Source organism: Pelophylax lessonae (genome assembly GCF_965119305.1).
Source record: "Pelophylax lessonae genome assembly, chromosome: 5".
In the NCBI taxonomy this organism is placed as follows: Eukaryota; Metazoa; Chordata; class Amphibia; order Anura; family Ranidae; genus Pelophylax; species Pelophylax lessonae.
The window spans coordinates 155,182,374-155,197,810 of NC_138772.1; positions in this window are offsets into that span (position 1 = coordinate 155,182,374).

Consider the following 15,437-nt stretch of genomic DNA (forward strand, 5'->3'; position numbering starts at 1 on the left):
ACCTACCCCAGCACCCCCCTATATCCAGCCCTGTCTAGGATAAAATGTGCTTTGCTACATAGGGTCATTCATTGATTGTTGAACCTGACTCCAGTGAGTGGTCTTGAGTTTTACAGGATCAGATTGTAATTGTTTTCTTCCTCCTGTCTCAAAATAAAGGAACCTGTCATAGAAAAATGCCATAGCTGACTGTCTTCTGAATTGTTAGGATTTAGAATATCTCTTGAACAGATGAAGGTAAAAATCTGCTATAAAGTATACTAAAATCCTTTTGTTTGGTAATCACAAAAGATTGTTTAAGTAAAGCTGGTAATTTAGGATTAAAATACACATGTGATTTTTATCTCCTGCTTATAGAGAATTTAAAGTGGTCGTAAAGGTAAAAGGTTTTGCAAAGAATGCAATAGGTAAAACAAAACCCTTTTAATAGTAGCTCCACCACCGCCCCCTTAAATACTTACCTGAGCCCAAACCTGATCCAGCGCTGTGCAAGTCTGCAGCAGCTTTTCTCCCCTTCTCCCCCTCTCTCACAGGCTTGGCTGAGAGAGCATCGGGAACCATTGGCTTCTGCTGCTGTCAGTCCAAACCTGTGCGCAGAGAGCGGAGGATGTGGCCGAGCCGAGGCAGGCTGTGTGTCTATCCAGAGATACAGAGCAGGCAAGTATGTTTAATATTTTAATTAAAAATAAATGCAAGGGTCCTTTCACACGGTCCACATTCTGTTGCAGACCGTGCTCTGCTCAGCGGGGATCGATCCGCCGATCCCTGCTGAGCCGGCGGATGACAGCTCCGTGCGGAGAGGGAGGTGTCAGAGCCCTGCTGCTCTCTATGGGGGAATCGGATGAGAGCGGATTGCCTGTCCACTCTCATCCGATCCCCTGGACGGATGGAAAATAGGGTTTCCATCCGTCCGGATTTCACGGACAGGATCGGATGCGGATGGCAGCGGGTGTCAGCGGACATGTCTCCGCTGACATCCGCTGCCCCACAGGGATGCATGGAGGATCCGATCAGATCCGCCTAAAAAACTGACAGGCAGATCTGATCGGATCGCCCATGTGAAAGGACCCTTAAGCTCTACAATCACTTTAATCAATGAACTACAGCTACCTTATTAGGCAAGAGCACTTGACAATGTCTGTGATGTCACCCAAAGGCTCCCAGAGCTCAGTGGTTGTCAGCGCTCCCTCCTCTGCCCTCCAGTTGCCACTCACTCACACAGGGCAGCTGGAGCTGTAGGATCACCTCACTGCACCCAAGCAGATTAAAATAGGTAAGTACACAGATCTTTTTTTACACAGGATATAGAGAATTGGTAGAAGGAAGAGGAAGTAAATGTTTTTAAGAATAGTCAGTGTGAGGGTTTTTCCGACTTTAATGAGCATAACCTAGCAAACCAAGTAAGAGGAGGTATGGCAAAAAAACAATCAGGAAGGAGAAGTTCCTCTTTAAATAAAGCTTTCAGTATGATCTGCTAAAGCAGTGGTAGTCATGAGTTGGAGACTGGGCACACAGTTCTGCTAAGGAACACTGCTTTTTCACCTTTTACAAAGTAAAATGAACCTGACCTTAAGCCTCGGTTCACATTTATGCGATGCGGGAAGGCTGCGAATCCGCAGCCTGTTCCCGCATTGCACACGCACCCCCGGCAGTTCACACTGCCATATGCGATATGCTGGGGGTGTCAATGTAATGTTAACGACACCCCCAGTTTGATCGCATATCGCAGTGCGATCGTGCAGTTCGCACAGGATCGGATCGCACAAGTGTGAACCGCTGTGCGATCCGATCCTGATGCGGCTGCCAAAAAGGGTCCCTGTGCGTGTTTGGTGCGGCTGCGGTGCGAATTTAGCCATACAAAGTGTATGGCTAAACTCGCACCGCACAGCCGATCGCATGTAATGTCAGAGCAGGGCGCTCCGACATTACATGCGAACCCTGCACTCGCACAAGTGTGAACCGGGGCTAAAAGTGAAAATTTGATGTTAGGAAAAAATATATATAAAAATATTAAGTCTGCTTAAACAGTGCCCTGAAAATGTACCTTTTTGTCAAGTATTCCTTCTGAAGTAGAACTTCCTGGAATGGAAAATCGGTGCCTATAGACCTAAGCTGGCCATACATGGATTGAAATTTGGCCGGTTCAGCAGGGACAGGCTGAATTTCAATCGTTGTATGGCCACTGTGGTTGAACAGAATTTGATCTACCAACCAACCTCTGTTCAACCACCCTGTTAGGAAAATAAATGTACGATCTGTACTACAGGCTGATCTGTGTATTCTGATGGCAGGGAAGTCACCCTGTTGTCAGAATACAATAATGTAGCAGGGAGGATTTCCTAATCTACAACAAATGTGTGTGAAAAAACTGACCCATGTATGGCTGGCCTTACACAGCTGTAGATCTGTGGCGTGAAAGCTAAGGCACTGCTGCCTGTGACTGGTAATTTCATGAGATTTGCAGTAACATTCAGTGATATCACTAGTCATTATTCTCCTGCTGGAGGCTCTGACATGAGTAAGTAAAGCCCTGCCTCTACAAAGATGGCTGCCTTCACACAGAAACACAGTGCAGAACAAGGCATTGCAAGTCAGTAGTGGAAAAATGATCAGCTGCTGGGTGACCACAGGCAATACTGGTAAATAATTCTTTGCCCTCTGTTTATTTTGGGCACAGCTTCCAGAGTTCCTTTCCTCTTCATGCTCCTGTTACTGACTGCTGAGGTCTGAGGGTCACACAATGAGTATCAAAAGGCAGCAGAGTGGGCACCAGGGATCCAGAGGTCTTTAGGTTTGGTAAAGATTATCAGTTATTATGGTGTTGGACATACCTGGACTAGTTTAAGACATTCATGCTCTTTGGTTTTAATTAATGCAGCGTAGCTTTCGCTGTGTGCTTTGGGTCATTCTCCTGCTGGAATCTCAATCTCCACCCAAAACTTGGGTCTCTTACAGACTAAAGAAGGTTTTTCTCAACAATTGCCCTTTTCTATTTTATCCATTGGGCTATGAATCTTGTGCAGTTTCCCTGATATTGCCAGTGAAAATCATTCTGAAAACAGAAGGCCTTAGACCAATTTAACACTACTCCGACTTGGGACGCGACTTGTGCGACCTCAAGTCGTCCCAAGTCGCTTGTGATTACAAATTCAATGTAAATGAATGAGAGCTGTCTTAATATGCACTACTGAAATTGCTTCAGAAAAGGTTCCTGTACTACTTCAAGGCGACCTTTATCCGACTTGTGCACATAGACTTCAATGGGAGTCGCCTCTAAGTCGGATCCTTATCTATTTTCAAGCGACTGTGATCAGACTTTCCAGGAAGAAGAAAAAGATTAGCCAGGCATTCCCCACAGACAAAGTCGCCTATCATTTAAGTCTCTTCAAAGTAGTGCACAAGTCCCGCTAAAAAGTCGCTCCTTCATGGGGCGGCTTTCTGGTTGCGGTAGTGTGAACCGGCTCTTAGAGGGGGATGAGAAGTGTTGGTTAACACTATACATACCTTTTTATCAGAGTATTCTCTCATATTGATGTTGGTGGTATACTTATGGCGCTTTTCCACTGCATGGAACCGTACCGGTCCGGCACCCTTTTCTGCTTTTCCACTGCGGTACCGCATGGTATAGGGTCGGAACGGTTCGGTACGGTACGGTATAGGTTTGCTTTTCCACTGCATGGAACCGTAAGGTACGGCTCTGAAAAAACAGTACCTACTCGATTGTGGTTCCAACAGGTACCAAACTGGTACCATATCCCACAATCCTTTGCATGCAGTCACTACTAGCCACTGATTGGTCAGAGAATCACACCCACCCCGTTGTTATCCCACCCACTTAACTTTAGTACTACTTTAGTGGAAAAGCAAACCTATACCGTACCGTACCGAACCGTTCCGACACTATACCATGCGGTACCGCAGTGGAAAAGCAAACCGGGCCAAGCAGGGCCGAGTAGAGCCGAGCCGGTACTAGCCGGTACTTGCAGTGGAAAAGTGCCATTATTTCTTGGTATGGTTGTAATGCTACTGGTTCATTGAGGCTGAAAGGTTTATTACTAATTATCCACACTACTTTAAAAAAAAAAAAACACATTTCTTGGGTGCTCATTGATGCTGTGCAGAACTTATTGCATAACCCCTGATCTTGCAAGTCTGTCTATTCATGTGACCTTGCAATGCACTATTTTTGCACATGTTTGAAAATGCAACTTTTTGTTAAAGTTATTACAAAAACACACACACATTTTGACTTGCTCGCAACCAACCACATTTCTTTTGGCCCTTTTGATCTGTTGCAACATCCCCCCCCCCCCCCCACTACCTTCACACCCAGTATATAACTTATTTCCATTTTTGCTTGGGGCTCCGTTTTCTCTAAAACCAACCCTAACTGATTGTGTGTACTGAAATGTTGTTATTTCACATTCTTCACTAAACAAAAATGTATTTCCTGCTCACCATTAGTAAGCTAGACAAAATTTGTTTGATTATTTAGCAGAACACCTGCCTGTGTATTGTTCAGTGCTGTCAGTCATTTCTGTTCCACTCTCATCTAAAAATACTTCATCCAGAATTGCCAGTGTCATTTTGTGCACCATCTGGAAGCAATGTTTACAACAAGGACATCAGAATCTCTCATGTTCCTCATCTCCGGGTAGCATTTAACCTCTTCTAAAGTCCTTTTAATGATCCATTTCTTGGGAACTACAGCAATGTAAATTGATTTAAAATGTAATGCCATCATTCTCAAACTGCAATTAGGCAGCAGTAAATGCAAATGGCTGCTACTCCTAAATAGTTGTAATCATCAGACTGTAATTACTGTAAGCATGTCATCGTGACCACATTTCCTAATATTTCTATATATATAAGAGCAAACAGGACCCATCATTGATCATGAAGCAGTTTTAGACTAAATGGGAACCTGGGCTAAAATGAACGTGGAGCCCCATATTCTGAAATGTCCTACTGGGCAGCAGGGATGGTACTAAGTCAGATGAGGACAAATGATGTACTGGGGCAGAGCTATTGCAACCGGTTAAAAAAATGCAAATAAAAAGTGAGATCTAAAGTGTGCCTGTTTTGGTTGTAATATGTGCATGTGTTTTTAACCTCCCTGGCGGTCTGAATATGTCAGAATTTTTGTGCTAAAAGCGGTACATTGTTTTGCATGGAAATAGGTTTTATATTTTAGGTCTGTAATTCTTAGGAATAACTCACTTAAATCTGTTCAAACAAGAATCTAGTAGACATCCCAGGTATGATAAAGTTTGAAACACGAAAGCATAAATTATAATATAATAATAATAAATTTCATCTAATTCTTCATTGTTTTTGAAGTGGAGTTATTTCATTATGAGGGAGAATCTGTACTCTGACATGACTGTGCCAAAGAATAGAGTGGCAAGTAATGTATTGGTTGTCCAATACCACTTCTGCAGGGGTTTCCCCACCACTCCCTGAAGAATTATTAGGCCCAGAAATTTCCAAATCTTTTGAAATTTCCATCTTTGGTCAGTGGTTCCCACTTTCTGCATCTTGCAAAATTCAGATGCGTAGCCAATTGTGGCTCTTTGTACAGACTGGTCTCGGTAACCATTTTTTTCAATAACCTCATCGGTCAGAAATAATTGTAGGTATAACAAGGGGTTGTCATAGTCAATGTCAACTTTCATACCAGGTGCTCCAGTAAATGGTAATCTTTGGGGCGCTGCCTGATCCGTACCGCAGTCAATAGAGCACCAAGTCGGCACATCGCTGAGCTCAGTCGCAGAATCATCGCTGTCATCACTTTTTGTACCTGATGATGAATTTTCCCAGGAACCGCTATCGCTCAGTTCTTCAAATATTTCCGATTCACCGTCGCTGTTTTCCAGTTCGTCCAAAAGCGTTTTTGAGCTAAAAGAACGCTTTTTGGACAACATGGATGTTATACATTTTCCAGGCACAAAGTACCGCAAAAACTACAGGCAGGGCACTGGAAAAGCCTCTAAGTGAAATGGCATGATACAAAATGTAATCCTAACAGATTACACTGTATCATGTCTTTTTTTTTGTTTACTTTGAATCTCCCGCCGGTTCCACCCCCCCTTCGCGACGTGGCGCTTGCAGGGAAGGGAACCGGAAGAAGGTGCCGGCATCGGCTGAACACACAGCGGGAGGAAGGCTGGAGGAAAGCAGGGGAGGATAGCGGGGGATCGCAGGGAAGGTGAGTATCATTCTGGGGTAATCCCGAGTGTGGCTCGGGGTTACCGCTTTTGGTATTGAATATTAACCCCGAGCCACACTCGGGAATACTGCTAGGAAGGTTAAGGGCTGAGGTTCAATAGTAATAAGCCTTTCAGCCTCTTGTAAGTGAACGTTACAAATCGGCATCATTCCCCAGCCTTTTCAGGTTCTTAAAAGCATAGTTCACCTCTGCCAAAATGCTGCCTATGCAGGTAAGGGATGCCTGTAGATAAAAACAAACTGTGCAGCTTTGACCAAAGTTGAATAATACCCTTGCTAAAGGTGCAGGCCATTTACATACCTTCTGAAATCTGAAAAACACCCGGAGATTGCATCATCCTGTCTGGCTATGTAACAAGGCCATTGTTAAGAAATTTCAAGCTGTTAGGCCCCATTCACACCTGAGTGCTTTTCAGTTTGAGGCTTGTAGCTCTAAAAAAGCTCAACAAGTCAAATCCCATTAATTTCAATGGCCCCTGTTCACATAAGAGCTTCTTTTTGGCAGATTACAAGCGTTTTTGGCCCCATAGACTTCAACAGAAATGTCTGACTTGAGCATTTTACAAGCGTTTTCTGCTCAAATAGCAGCTCTCCACCCCTAAGTCCTCTCCCTCTCCTCCCCTAGTGCTTTCTATTGGCTAAACAGTAATACCCAAAGCTGTAAAACACTTGTAGTACAGTTCTAAAAAGCTTTAAAAAAATGCCCTAAAAACGCCAGTTAATCTGGACACTCAAGTGTAAATGGAGCCTTACTGTTCAACAGCACCATCACAGGAACAAGCTCTTTTTCTGATTCAAACCCCCTTGCATGTCCTGACAAAGTAGCTCAGAGCTCAGTGTTTCAGAGCTTGCTCCTGTGATGGTGGAGGTGAACAGTAACAGCCTGGAGTCTCTTAGATGTCCGAGCAACAAGGCAGGACAGGATGCTACTGCCCAAATGAAAAACAGGTTTCTTTCTTCAGGGACACCTTTAATGAGTTTGAAAAAAAGGTTATGTATGCTGGTCCTAGGAAGGGATTTCACCCCTTCACCTACATTTTATTACTTCTTCAGGATCGTCATACCCAGTCTTGCACTTGAATATAATACATGGTAAACTCTACACCCAAACAAAATCTCAAGGGTTGATTACCTGTTCCTTTCCCAGCCTGATTTGCCATATTAAAACAATACTACTATTGAACCATGGTTCCTTTCGGATCACCATCAGATTTCATGCACCCTATTATTCCCAGACAAGGAAATCAAAACCAAACCAAATAGGATTAAAACCAAACAAAATAAATTCCTCTGTTGATTGACTAAATTAGATTGAGTATTCTGCAAACCTCTTTAATGAGTGCTTTACAGACTACAAAAACTGGATTAATTCCTGATGACTCCATGGGAAGCAGATAAATGTCTTTAAAACAAAAAAGAAAATGAGCCTGTGGCCAGGTCTTTGATAGAGCGGATACAAAAAATTAGAGGGAGCCCATAAACAAACAAGATGCTGACACCCTGTAAGATGTGATGACACAAGCTTGTATGCAACTGCTAGATGAATTGAGCAAACAGACTAGGAGACACTATTTACTTATCCAAAACTATTTTACGAACCTAGTAATAAGTGTCCCGCTACTAGCCAAAACGCTACCGGTAAAGCATTCTAGCATGACTATTCATGATACATGATAGATTGGTGAGGACACACTTAAATACAGAAGACATAGCAACAACCTGTCATTACATAGACCCCTTCCATTTTGGAGCCTGAAGTCCAAAAGCTTGAATCACACATTAACACTGAGGAATTTACTGTAGCCCTAAAACAGATGAAAGCAAGCAAAAGTCCAGGGCAGGACGGCCTTGGATGAGTGAAATTGGCCGAGGCCAATTATCGAGTCCACGTATGGAGTGAGGAACCCTGGGCGAAAGCTACTAAATGCACTCTACACGTCCCTGCTCCCTCCCCCTCATGTGCCTTTTATGCTTTACCCTCTCTACCTAGCTCCTATATTTCAACCGTTATGCTACCTCTCTTATTCTGAGTCTCCCCACCCCTTCCCTCTAATAACCCTTTTGCTTCCCATGTGAAACTCCCCTGTTCTATTCTACTCCTTTCCCCTGGAGGAGGGGGGTGCTAGGGTATCAGTAATCATACTCAAGGTCCCCCTCAGTGTGTTGCAATTTCTTGAATATTAGTCCAGGCTGGACCAATGAAACTATGTATAAAATATCCATATCTGCAATTCCTGTTTTAACTTCCAAACTATCTGCATTAATCAATGGCTCTGCTACTGATACACAAAAAACTGAAAAACCCAACTCATATCAAAATCTCATTTCACCAGTCCGGTCATAGATTATATCTCAACCAGCTGTTACATAATACCTTTTTAGAGTGTCTTAGAAAAGACTGACTCCTAGCCAAAAACAGTAGTTTTGCCGCCCACGCTATAGCCAAAAGAATGCTCATGTGCGTGAGGAAATAAAACAAAGGCCCATTACCGTCTGGAGTAAACAGGATATCGGTCCCGCACACTCCAGACCCACTGCTAAGCAGTGCCCACCAGTGCCACCTACTAATGCATATCAGCACTGCTAGGCAGTGCCCACCAATGCCACCTACCAGTGCCACCTATCCGTGGCCATCAGTGCTGCCAATCAGTGCCTCATCATCAGTGTTGCCTATGAGTGTCACCTACCAGTGGCCATCAGTGCCATCTATCAGTTCAGCCTCATCAGTGCACATCAATGAAGGAGAAAAATTACCTGTTTGAAAAATTTTATAACAAACTATGAAAACATTTTATTTTTTTTTTTTCAAAATTTCCAGTCTTTTTTGTTTGTTTATCAAAAAATAATAGCGCAATTAGAGTAATTTTTTACATACTCCTCGAACTTTGTAGTATACCTAATCACCTGTCCCTGTGGCCTATGCTATGTTGATTGGACCATAAGAGCCCTTCACACCAGATTTGGTGAACATGAAACTCCAGAACCCAGTCTTTTCAGAATATCCAGACACTTTCTACAACATCATAGTGAAGATTCCTCTAAACTAATGCCCTGTACACACTATCAGATTATCTGAAGACTTTTGTCTGCAGACTTACCAAAACAATATAATATGAGCTCAAACCTAAACACTTTCAATTTGTATGCAATCCGGCAGGCCCTTGCACTACATAGAAAAGGTAAATCTGAAGACAAAAGTCTTCAGATAATCTGATAGTGTGTACAGGGCATAAGAGTCATGGCGATTCAAAACATACCTAAGACTCATGGCGAAGGTGACGGTTCAAGAATTTATGCACTCAGGAGACCCATTGGATTTTTTAATTGGGCAGACTTACACCTAATAGCATGAATGAGGAATTGGAGATAAACACTATAATTCGACATCACCGTATGGCTCTTAGTGGCAACCAAGTCCATTAATTTCTTCTGTTACTAATTCTCCAATACTTTAGTCTCCCTATATGGTTTGGATCATCCACAGGTCCACCACATTGTTAGGATGTATATATATATATATATATATATATATATATATATATATATATATATATAGTTACATAGTAGGTGAGGTTGAATAAAGACAATAGTCCATCCAGTTCAACCTGTGTAGGTGTGTGTGGCTGTAATCATCTCACATAGCCCTTAATGTTCTGATCCTTGAGATGTAAGTCTAAAGCCCCGTACACACGTACCGATGGTCGGCTTACAAATGTTCCTCTTTTCTCCCCGGGATGTCGGTGTCTGCTGAAAAGTGCAAAGACAGCACAAGGACAGCACAAGAATTTTGTCCGCCGACTGCAGAAGTGATGTCATGTAATGGTTAACTTTCCCTGTGTTTTCTATTTTCTGAGCATGCCCAGTCTTGCAAATCTGCGGTCTGTCGGCCGAATTGTGTACTGACAGGCGAACAATCGTCCGTTCTGGTGTCGGCATACAAATATTTTCATGTTTGCAAGAAAGACTTTTGTCCGCGGATTGTGCGCAGACATCTGTCGGAGGCACCATACTAACACGCGTACAATCGGCAGATCCTTCGTCCACCGACGTTTGTATGCCGACGATCGGTACGTGTGTACGGGCCTTTAGAGTCTTTTGAAAGCCACCATACTACCCGCAGAAACCACCTCTTGTGGTAGAGAATTCCACAATCTTGTAGCCCTAACAGTAAAGAACCCCCCTCGTTGCCTGAGGTTAAAACGCTTCTCCTCTAATCGCATTGTATGTCCTCGAGTCCTCATGCAATCCCTTCGAATGAACAGCTTTTTTTCTAAGCTGGGATCCCCATTAAGATATTTATAAATTGCTATCATGTCCCCCCTCAGATGTCTCTTCTCCAGGGAGAATAAATCGAGTGATTGCAGACGCTCTTCATAGTCAAGGTCCTCCAATCCCCTAATCAGTTTAGTTGCCCTTCTCTGGACTCTCTCCAGCTCCAACACATCCCTCCTGAGGACTGGCGACCAGAACTGGACAGAATACTCCAGATGCGGTCGGACCAGAGTTTTATAAAGTGGAAGGATTATAGTCTCATCTCTGGAATACATCCCTTTTTTTATGCATGCTAATAATCTGCTGGCTTTGGCAGCAGCCGCTTGACATTGCATGCTGTTGCCTAATCTATCATCAACCAAGACTCCCAGATCCTTCTCCATTTTTGATTCCCCCAAGGGTTCCCCTCCTAACGTGTATTGTGTTTTTATGTTTTTAGTCCCCAAGTGCAAAACCTTATACTTCTCCACGTTAAACCTCATTTGCCATGTCGTTGCCCACTCCGTTATTTTGTCCAGGTCATTCTGTAGGATATCTGCTTCATGCTGTGCAGTTATTGCCCTGGCCAATTTTGTGTAATCTGCAAAAACTGATAACGAACTACTGATCCCGTCCTCAATGCTGTTTATGAATAAATTGAACATATATATATATTTAGTCTAATATTTCTATTTTTTAAATTTTATTTTTTATAATCTATACATATGCCAGTATTTCTACATTAGCCCTCGTTCACACTGAGGGCAGGTTTGAAATCGCATGAGTTTAGCTGAACTCGCCCGATTTCAAGACTGCATTTCATTACCAGTTCGGGGGTGATTTGACCGATATCTGTGCGGGTTCATGCACAGATGTCTATTGAAATCACCCCTGAAGTCACCAAAAGTAGTGTAGAAACTACTTTTGGGAATTGGTGCGGTGGCAGATATACCTATGCATGTATTTGACCAACCAAATTGACCTGTCCCAACAGTATACGTTAAAAACGGGTTTAGTTGCACACATTTGCAAATGCATGCATAGGTATATCTGCCCTACACCTGTCCATTAAATGCATGTGTTTCCATTGTTGGAGACTCACAGAATTTGGAGTTAGGACCACAGATAATGGGGTGCCTTGTCGGGGCTCTGTGGCTTATGCATGTTTTGCAAATGTGTGCAACTAAACCACTGTTTTTAACGCATACTGTTGGACAGGTCAATTCGGTTGGTCGCAGACTGGTCGGTAAGGAGAGCTTGGAATCTTTTTGTGTCCTGTTATATGCATTGGCCTTTCAATGCTCCTTGCTGCAGAGACCAGTTACAGGTGTGGGCAGTAACCATTTGTTTGTGCAGTAGAGACACTGACCCTAGCCAAATGCAAAACTAGTGGAAAACAGTCAGAAAAGATGAGTAGGGAAAAAAATGTTGTTGGCCTCCACCTGTGAAACCATTCCTGTTTTGGGGGTCATCTCATTGTTGCCCATTTAGTGCACCTGTTGCTAATTTCATTAACACCAAAGCAGCTGAAACTGATTAACAACCCCCTCTGCTACTTAACTGACCAGATCAGTATCCCAGTAGCTTAATTGACTTGATGTTATACTCTGATTAAAAAGTGTCTGTTACATTTTTTGATATACACACAATCTTTATTTGCATATATACTCTAGGACCCGTGACTTGTGTACATATGCATTGGTTATCTACCGCATTTGCCGGCGTATAAGACGAACCCCAACTTTTCCAGTTAAAATATAGATTTTGATATATACTCGCCGTATAAGACTACCCCTCTTCCAGTTGCCATATTGTACCGTATATACAGTTGGGAAACATCATTTTATTTATTTTCTTCCACTTAATTTACACCCCTTTATCTGGTAATAATAGATGTGACCAGATAAACCCGCCTCTTTCACCTGTCTGGCCCCTGCCCTGCTTGAACCATAGTCTATGACACAGGACTCCCTGGCAGAGTTGGTATCCCGCCGCCGGATCTTATAAGAAGGTAGGATACCAGAGCGGGCGGGCGGGCGAGCGGGCTGGCGGGCGGGCGGGTCAGACGGCTGAAAGGCATGTTTTTCCCGATGCATCTGGTCACATTGCCGCTCTCTCCATACCCCGGGCATACCACGGATGTTTTTGAGCGTCCCCCCCCCCCTCCACCGCATATTCTGATTCGGCGTATAAGACGATATCCGGCGTATAAGACGACCCCTGACTTTAGAGAAGATTTCCAGGGGTTAAAAAGTCGTCTTATACGCCGGAAAATGCGGTACTGGGAATGACAAACTAATTAACACTTTACGAAATGCTGTAATGCCTCATGATTTTGATTATAGGACATTCTAAGAGTAATTATAATTTACAATTTTTTTCTTTAAATATATAATTTTTTTGCACTTGAATGTACTTACATTTTTTTTACCTCAATTTTATTCTGTTTAATTTAAAATGTATTCTAATCTTTGTTAAGATCATTTAACCAATATATACTATATAGACTGATCTAGAGCACTGCAAAGGGTAAGGGTAAACCCATCCTATTTAACCCCCGGAGATAGGTCATGACGTCAGGCTGATGCAGGAAGCAATTGGATCTTCCGAAACGTGTTCCGTGTTCACACTGTGCACATTCATCCTGGGTGTTTGCTTTGGGCATGGGAGTCAACTCTGGCCATTATCTGGTCTGAGCATCCAGAGCCGCTGCTTCAGTTCCTTCGGCTCCACCACTAGCAGTGTTCCCCGCATGGCTATGAGCTGCTGAACATTTTCACCTTACAGTGGCACATGAACGCTATTGATGCACTCCCAGAGCTGCTTATATCAACCCAATAGCGATTTTTTGCCATCCATCTGATCCATTTACCATTGATCCTGATATAACTGGTTTCTGCAACACCATGTGAGTGCAATTGTTTTACGTGTTTTACGTGATTTTATTATTTACAATTAATTGACCTGGCAAGTCTCCCTCTCCCGGTTTTTCAGACATAACCTCCCCCCCAGGCTAGCATTGAGTGAGCAGTCTAAACCCTCATAATACTGAATATCTATAGTTTTGCCTCTACAAGATATGCAGACTTTATGACTGTACTCTGGGACAAAGGTCCTCCTTTTTGTTTTTGATTTTCTAAGTTCCTTTTTTGATACTTTGTTTCTAGTGGTTTGGATACATTTTTTACAGTAACAGAATTTGGTACTACTATTGGCTTGCCTCCGTGGACAAGATTAAATCTCTACTTTTTAATTAGCCTCTCGGCAGCTCCTATTAAAGGCCATCTGCATACTATGGTATTTAGATTGGGATTGAGTGCCTAGGGCATAATCTTTCTGTCTGTTTCAAAATATATCCTTAACTTTTAATTTTTTTAGGCAAAATGCATATGCCTTAGGTTTTTGCTGGACTCATGATAATATGGCAGCCACCCACTTACAGGATAGAATTCAACCATAAATCACGTGGTCTTCAAAGGACCCCCAAGAGGGTTGGGGATCATTACTGCTATAGAAAGTTAGTCTTAACAGCAGCATGAAAACATCAGGTATAACACTTACGCATTTTGTCCGTAACGCAGCAGGCTCCAGTTCCTAAGGAGGGTTTTTGTGGGATTTTCGCAGGTATCGATGAAGAGGTCATCTTCAGTGGGTTAAAATAGCAAAATTAGCTCGTTGGATTGATATATTAAATCCTAAGGTACCTCATCCCTAGTCAGAATAGAGGGTAGTGGAGTTTGGATCCATTAGAGAGATACACACTGGCTCTGGTATACCCAGGCCGGCTGTGGCCTCTGATGAGTCCGCCCACATATTCAAGGATTTGACCTTATTATGATATTTTATCAATATATGTTTGTTACTATGGTTATGTTTACAAACTGTTTTGTAACATTACTGTCTATTTTTGTCTGTCCCGTTGTTGGGAAATCTATGTGAACAATAAAGTAAAACTTTTTTTTTAGATAAATCTCATATACATATTTTGTGTTGTATTGGTTATAGAATGGTACCCTTTAAAATCCCAACTTATGCCCCAATGTTCAGTGGGTTAAAGGCAGGGTAAGTGCAGCAAGTGGAAACAGGGTACTGACAAATAGTTGGTAGCAGGGTGTACTGGGCTGCAACTGTGGTTGCTGTGGGTGATGGAAAGGGAGATACTTGAGCAAGAGGGTGTCTAGCAGCAGAAATGGGTTGTTGCAAGCTGATTGAGGCTGAGTGTCATATATCTGACCATGCTTGTAGTAATGGTTGAACAAAATTCAGTTTACACTCTGCCTGTCTGACAAGAGACTGCACTGCGTTATTACACTCTACTAGCACCTGTTGGGAACATGCTAAATAGGGCTCAAAGAAATAAGCTGAGTCATCCTCCAATAACCATACCAGTGATTCTACCTGAGCCATACTGAAGGGGGAGAGAAAGGTCATCACTGCCTTTAGGCCCCTTTCACACAGGCGGACCGTTCAGATCCGCCTGTTCGGTTTTTTTGGCGGATCTGAGCGGTCCCCCCGTGCATTCCTATGGGGCATCGGATGTCAGCGAAGACATGTCTGCTGACATCCGACCCGATCTGATCCGTTAAATCTGGACATATGGAAACCCTATTTTCCATCCGTCCAGCGGATCGGATCGGATGGGATCGGAGAACGGACAGACGGTCCGTTCCCATCCGATTTCCCCCATAGAGATGCATGGGGAACTGACAGCTGTGTCTCCGCACACAACGCGGAGACACAGCTGTCCTCCTGCTGCTCAGCGGGGGATCGGCGGCTCAATCCCCCGCTGAGAAAAACGGAATCCGTCCGACGGACAGATAGTGTGAAAGGAGCCTTAGGAATACTAGACAAAGCCAGTTCTGCACAAACCTTAATCAATGGCTGAACATCACCAAGCAACATCCTGCCCTGATCAACTAGGGCAGTGGTTCCCAACTCCGGTCCTCGGGACCCACCAA